The sequence below is a fragment of the Carcharhinus amblyrhynchos genome, chromosome 28, assembly GCF_965287045.1.
Source record: "Carcharhinus amblyrhynchos chromosome 28, sCarAmb.v2.hapA, whole genome shotgun sequence".
Taxonomy (NCBI): Eukaryota; Metazoa; Chordata; class Chondrichthyes; order Carcharhiniformes; family Carcharhinidae; genus Carcharhinus; species Carcharhinus amblyrhynchos.
The window spans coordinates 18,421,134-18,428,462 of record NC_137351.1 but is presented as its reverse complement, the minus strand read 5'-3'; the positions used below and the strand labels follow the sequence as shown (position 1 = coordinate 18,428,462).

At 44.7% G+C, this 7,329-nt stretch overlaps 1 protein-coding gene across 1 annotated transcript in view; it reads left to right on the top strand.

Moving 5' to 3' along the window:
* The first annotated feature begins 1,295 nt into the window (after nt 1-1,295).
* The window catches only part of LOC145359645 (WD repeat-containing protein 72-like), a 263,829-nt gene continuing 257,795 nt past the window's right edge, over nt 1,296-7,329 (top strand). The window contains exon 1 of the mRNA XM_080214356.1: nt 1,296-1,494. The gene's annotated coding sequence lies outside the window, so the exon portion shown is untranslated. The remainder of the gene's footprint in view (nt 1,495-7,329) is intronic.

Below are 7,329 nucleotides of genomic sequence, written 5' to 3'. Positions count from 1 at the left end.
GGGATGTCGAAGCCTATGGAAACCTTTCATTGGGATTAATTCACTCAGTGTAAGCCAGAGGTCAAGTCTATTGTGTGTGTCTGCGCCAATCAATGTGACAGTGAATCATAGAATGTTACAGCGCAGAAGGTGAAGTTGGCCATCAGAATTGTTTTGAAAAGGTTAAATTTTAAAACTTGAGAAAACAAATATCTGGTAGATTTTTTACTCAGTTGGGTGTATAATAAATTGTGTAGTTTTCAAACTCCAGTTATGCAACCCGCACTAATATCTAATGCAGCAGTTTCTACACGTACAGAACAGAATGGAATACATTATGCATGTGTTCTGCCTGAAGATAGGTCCTTAGCTCATTGTCTGCTGATGCCCAATCCTGAGCTATTTAATCAGCTTTTATCGTTAGTGGTCGTTTACCAATACCCTCCAATCTCGGGGGCAAGGCAAAGAGGCAGGTCCCAAGTCTACTTCAGACTGAACAGGAATTGAGCCTGCACTGTTGGCATTTATTCCGAACCACACGTTCACCATCTAAACTAGCTAGCCCCCATGTATAATGTATACACCAACAAATTATTTTGGGTAAACAAATGGTCAGGAACACAGGTACCCTGGAGCTCATATGTGAGAATGTGTCAAGGTCAGAAATTTAGCAGCTTGGTGAATTCAGTACAACCGTTTTGTTAAAAATTGATCTCATTTTCCCACCCACCTAAGGATGTATCCATCACACATCCACGTTAAAGCTGGTTTCACTGATTTCTTTGCATTCAGTAAATAGCTACACGACTAATCATGTTGTCAATTTGGCAAAATTGTCCTGGGTACATCCACATCACAAATGATGACCACTGCCGACTGGTGGTGCGTTCTTCCAATTCTACACCTCGGACACTTTGAAGTCAGTTGTGAAACACATTAATGTGACTTTTTTTTGCAGATTGCAAAGTGAAACATTGCCCCTGGTGTTACTGACCTGAAGTCAAGTGTGTAATAATGGCCTTCAAACATGCAAACACATTCTTGGCTTCTGGTAAACCTCCCGCCTCAATAGTTTACCCTGTGCTCATACTCAGTTATATTCGCAAATGTTGTCAATATTTGTCTGAAATATGCATTTTCAGGCAATGATCAGCCTTGGCAGGTAATGACCCCTCGCTTTACTTCTTCACCGTCAATCTCCCGACCTCTTAAAAAGATGAAGCCACCCTCTGTTTTATAAGAGACCGGAAAATTAATTAAATGGGAAACAGTAAGGTGGGCAGAGGATTTTTGTTGAAAGCAAATTACGGCGGATCCTGGAATCTGAAACAAAAGCAGAAAATCTCAGCAAGTTTGACAACATCTGTGGAGAGATAACAGAGCTAACAGAGTTTGGATGGCTCTTAGAATCAAAGAATTCCTATAGTGCAGAAAGAGGCCATTCAGCCCATCCAATCCACACTCCAAGAGAGCCTCTTACCCAGGCCACCACTGTCCTATCACCATAATCCCAAGGTAGGTACCCTGATAATTTGCCTAACCTATACATCTTGGGACAGTAAGGAATAAATTAGCATGACAAATCCACCTAACCTATACAGCTTTCAACTGTGGAAAGGAACCAGAGCAAACACATGCAGGAGAACATGCAAACTTCACACAGTCACCCAAGCCTGGCGGTGGAATCCGGAATCAAACCCGGCTTCCTGGTGTGTGGGACAGCAGTGCTACCCACTATATCAGCACACTTCCTCAGGATTTTTGTTGGTTGGTCTCCATGGCAATGGTTAGCAACTCACGGGACCAGGGACTCTGATTTGATTCCAGCCTTGGGTGATTGTCTGTGCAGAGTCTGCACATTCTCCCTGTATCTGCATGGGTTTCCTCTGGGTGCTCCAGTCTTCTCCAAAGATGTGCAGATTAGATTGATTGGCCGTGCTAAATTGACTCTTAGGGTGGAATTTTCCTGTCCCATCTGCCATGGGAATCGTAGCAGATGGGGCCTTGCAAAGGTTTATTGATCTTGGGTGGGAAATTCCAGTTTTGCGGCAAGCACAGTCCTTAGTGTTGGGGATGAGCAGGGTAAATATGTGGGATTACAGGGATAGGGCCTGGGTGGGATTGTTGTCAGCGCAGACTCAATGGGCCAAGTGGCCTCCTGTACTGTACTGTACGGATTCTATGATTCTACATGGAGAATGTGCAAGTTCCACACAGACAGTTAACGCTAGCTGGATTTTCGTTGGTCTGCCTCCATATCATTGGCAACTTGGTGCCTTCCCCAAAATGTGTGATTTTCCCCCCCAGCACCACCCTCCCCCCACCCCGCCCCAAAACAAGAGAGGGAAGATCTGGTGTTCTAGATGGGTGTGAGGTGTAAAGTTGACAAGGAAACAGTAGGGCAGCACAGTGATCAGCATTGCTGCATCACAGCTCCAGGGACCCAGGATCGATTCCCAGCTTGGTTCACTGTCAGTGCACAGTCTGCACATTGTCTGCATGGGTTTCCTCTGGGTGTTCTAGTTTTCACCCACAGTCTGAAGACTTGCTGATTAGGTGCATTGGCCGTGCTAAATTTTCCCTTAGTGTACCTGAACAGGTGCCAGAGTGTGGCAACTAGGGGATTTTCACAGTTAATTCATTGCAGTGTTAATGTAAGCCTACTTGTGATACTAATAAATAAACTATAAACTTTCTGAACTTTAGATTTTCACAATATCTTCATTGCAGTGTTAATGTAAGCCTTACTTGTGACTAATAAATTAACTTCAACTTATAAAAATTTTCAAGTCTATTTATTAGTGTCACAAGTAAGCTTACATTAACACTGCAATGAAGTTACTGTGAAATTCCCTTAATTGCCACACTCCTGCACCTGTTCAGGTTAGTGCACCTAAACAGCGTGTTTTTCAGAATCTGGGAGGAAACCCATGCAGATACAGGGAGAACATGCAAACTCCACACAGACCCAAGCTGGGCATTGAACTTGGGACCTTGGTGCTGTGAAGCAGCAGTGCTAACCACTTGTACTACCATGCCGCCCCAAAACTTCAGATTTTCACAGTAGCTTCATTGCTGTGTTAATGTAAGCCTACGTGTGACAATACTAAGTAAATTTAAAAAAAAGTATCTCCTGGGGTGAGTGGGTGCTGGCTCAGACTGCTTAGGGATCAGCTGCCAGCTCCTGCAGCAAGGTTCAGACAGTTTGGGGCGGCTCCCACCCCCCCCGCCCCCCTCTCGAGCTGAGGTAGTTGGAGCAGCGGCTGCGGCTCTGCCTTTGATCCCGGAGCAGGCTGCACACACTGTGCAGTTAGTCTCGGTGCCAGCTCCACCCGGGCATGTCACCTCTCCAAACCACTCCTGTCAGGAAATTACTGTGAGTCCATTTAATTTCATAACCAAGAGCCTTTGTACAATTAGGGAAGTGGTTACTGTTTAAAAAAAACAAATAGTTTTTTTTTGAGAGTTATTTGAGTCGGGTCTGTGGTGATTTTTGAAAAAGAATTGTTGGAGAGTATCAGGTACAGATTACTTACAGAGTTTTGAAGTTCAGGAAGAAAGTATTTCCAAAAGTTTCTTGATTAAGTCTTGAGGGAAATCGCTGCTTTGCAGATTCCGTGAGTTGCTTTGTGATTTTGCATCTAACCTCATGGCAAGGAGAGACATACATTAATATATTAAAAATAATTGTGCTCCTCTGACGACTTGATGAACAGTCGCTGAATAACTCAGCCAGAGACCCTGTGCTGTTGCAAGTTGGAGCAACCAGTTTGGATTGTGAGCTAACCTCAGGAGGTGTTGCAGGGAAGGCGCTGCTTACGTCCTCCCCATCCTTTCTTAGAGAGGAGACCAGAGGCCAGTCTCTCTTTCACGTGGGTCATTAAACACCCATCTCTCAGGTGGACATTCAAGATCCCAGGGCACCGTTGTGAAGAAGATTTGATTTATTATTGTCACATGTATTAGCATACAGTGAAAAGTATTGTTTCTTGTGCGCTGTGCAGACAAAGCATATTATTCATAGGGAAGGAAAGGAGAGAGTGCAAAATGCAGTGTTACAGTCATAGCTAGGGTGTAGAGAAAGATCAACTTAATATAAGGTAGGTCCATTCAAAAGTCTGGCAGCAGGGAAGAAGCTATTCTTGTGTCGGTTGGCATATGGCCTCTGATGTTAGTATCTTTTTCCTGACGGAAGAAGATGGAAGAGAGAATGTCCGAGGTGCGTCAGATCCTTGATAAAGCTGGTTGCTTTTCCGAGGCAATGGGAAGTGCAGATGGGAGTGTCCTGGACTCAATGAGCAGCACAAAAATCATGTCGCTGTTTGTGGGAGCTTCAGTTTGCAAATCTTTGCATTTTTGGCACCCCCTTTTGTAGTCTGTTGTCAGTTATGTGTCAACTCCCTGGTCTGTCCCAACACAACCTGCCCCTACCCTCTCCTTCACTTGGCTACCTGTCCCTGCCTGCTCAGTCGCTCCCACCAACACATTCTGATGTCTCACCTTTTGCAGCTGTTTGCACCCTTCATTCCTTAATCGTGGCATTGACACTCCGCTTTGCCTTAAGTCAAGGACAAATGTGTCCATAACTCCTTTGCCCCGCCCTACCCCTGGTTTTCTATTCTGCCCCACTTTCTCCATTCTTTTCCAACTATGTAATTCTGTACATTTCTACTTCAGTTCTATAAAAGGGTTATTTAGACTCAAAACGTTAACTCTGTTTCTCTCCACAAATGCCGCCAAACCTGTTGACTTTATTCAGCGTTTTCTGATATATCAAAAATGCTTAATTGGTTGTAAAGCATGTTGGCATTTCCTGAGGGTCATTAAAGGCACTATAACAAATGGATGGCATGGTGGCACAGTGGTTAGCACTACTGCCTTACAGTGCCAGGGATCTGGCTTCAATTCCAACCTTGGGTGACTGTCTTTGTGTTTGCACGTTCTTCTCTAAGTCTGCGTGGATTTCCTCTGGTGCTCTTTTTTTTTCCTCCCACAGTCCAAAGATGTACAGATTAGGTGGATTAGCATATATAAAAAGAAATGCCCCAAGATTTATAGGTTGGATGGTATGGGATATCGAGCAGGGAAAGAGCCTGGGTAAGATATTCTGTCCGAGAGCCGGTGTGGACTCAGTGGGCCAAATGGCCTCCTTCTGCACTGTAGGGATTCTATGCTTCTAAATCTTCCCTTGTTTCTAAATTCTTTTCTCATTGTAATTATCCTCTGGCCCTTGCGGGTTATGTTTATGGCGCCAGATGTGTGATGTTCCTGACAAATAGTCGATGGTTCCTTGATATTGAAGATCACCAATGAAAACTCATCACTTGCTTAAGGTACTACAAAACCTTTAGGGTCACATCCCAGCCTCAGGAAACTGTGGAGGAATTTGGGCTAAATAGGTATTGATTGGCTGGTCAATGTAAACAGTGGCTGGGATTTAAGTTTCGTGATGGGGGAGGGACTTGTCTGCCCAGAAAACTGGTGGGAACTTTCACATTGATCGTTCTTAGGAGGTCCGACCAAATTTTATAACAAGGAGACAAGGGGTAGAGGGGTGTGGGGTGGGGGGTTGGGTGGTGGGGTGGGGGGGTGAGGGATAGGGGTGGGTGGGGTCAGGACATAGGAGGGTGATGGGGGATAGGATATGGGAGGGTGATGGGGGCATTAGGATATGGCGGGATGGGGGAATGGGGGGAAACCTGCAGCCATCAGTGCAAGAGATTTGTTCAAATACCACATGAGATTTTCTTGAGTTTCTGATCTTGTTGTGGCTGCACATACTTCATGACTTCTGGGATGAAACGTCACAGTCAGGAGCAGTTATATCATAGAATCAATGCAGTGCAATGCATTTGGTCAATCGAGACTGCACCGACAACAATCCCACTCAGGCTCTCTACCCATAACCCCATCTATTTACCCTGCTAGTCCCCCTGATATAAAAGGGCAATTTACCATGCCCAGTCCACCTAACTCTAAGTGTGATGTGTTAAACTAGATGTCACTAGTCCACTGAAAGGAGCTGGACACTTCCAGTTTTGACAAAGATTGTGTAGTTGTTAACAGTGTCTCGCTGCAGCTTGCAAATTGCAGCTTGTTTGGAATGCAAATACAAACACAGGATCTGACAGATCACAGAGAAGGGTTGGTGTTACTATTCCGTGCCAACTTGGTCAACTCTCTGTTTCTATCAAGGTGACCACGGTATCGTTAGAGAACTGATTAAACCATGAAATGTGGGGACGGGCAGGCAAGGGTTCCCTTCTGGTTGGTCTAGATGTGAAATGGTGTTGTGGGACACCAGCTTGCTTGGGCTTACTGTTTGTGGCTGGATTTCATCTTTTGCTATCTTAGTGTGTCATGGAAAGAGTGAATGTGTTGTAACTGATTTATTGTAAAGTCCAGAGGAAGCTGCATTAATTCAAAGCATGAGATAAAATATCAAATATTACTGTGAATAGCCATACATGGCGCATAGGAATGTGGAGAGAGTAGTAGTTATTAAAAGATATATTTAAAAAAAACTATTGTATAAATGGCATAGTTTACAATCTTAGACTGAACGGCCTCAGTGAAGCTATAACTCTTCTACTGACCAAGGGTCATCCAGACTCTCAACGTTGGCTCTATTCTCTCTCAGTAAGAAGTCTCATAACCCCAGGTTAAAGTCCAACCAATTTATTTGATAGTAAACTCACAAGCTTTTGGGTTTGCCCCTTCGTCAGGTGAATGGAGAGTTCTGGCCTCGGACAGAGCATATAACAGCACACACAGTTTATAGATTACTGATTAGAATGCGAGTCTTTACAACTAACCTGCTATTCAAGTCTTAAAGATGCAGACAGTGTGAGTGGAAAGAGCATTAGGCATAGGTTAAAGAGATGTGTATTGTCTCCAGACAGTACAGTAAGTGAGGTTTTGCAAACCCAGGCAAGTCATGGGGGTTACAGATAGTGCGACATGAACCCAAGATCCCGGTTGAGACCGTCCTCATGCGTGCGGAACTTGGCTATCAGTCTCTGTTCAGTGACTCTGTGCTGTCGTGTGTTGTGAAGGCCGCCTTGGAGAATGCTTACCCGAAGGCCAGAGGCCGAATGCCTGTGGCCACTGAAGTGTTTGCCAACAGGAAGGGAACGGTCTTGCCTGGTGATTGTCGAGCGATGTTCATTCATCCATTGTCGTAGCGTCTGCATGGCCTCCCCAATGTACCATGCCTCAGGACATCCTTTCCTGCAGCATATTAGGTAGACAACATTGGCCAAGTTGCAAGAGTATGTGCCGTGTACGCGCTGAGATTTTCCATCATTTTCTGTTTTTGTTTCAGATTCCAGCATCCACAGCCAAAAGAGA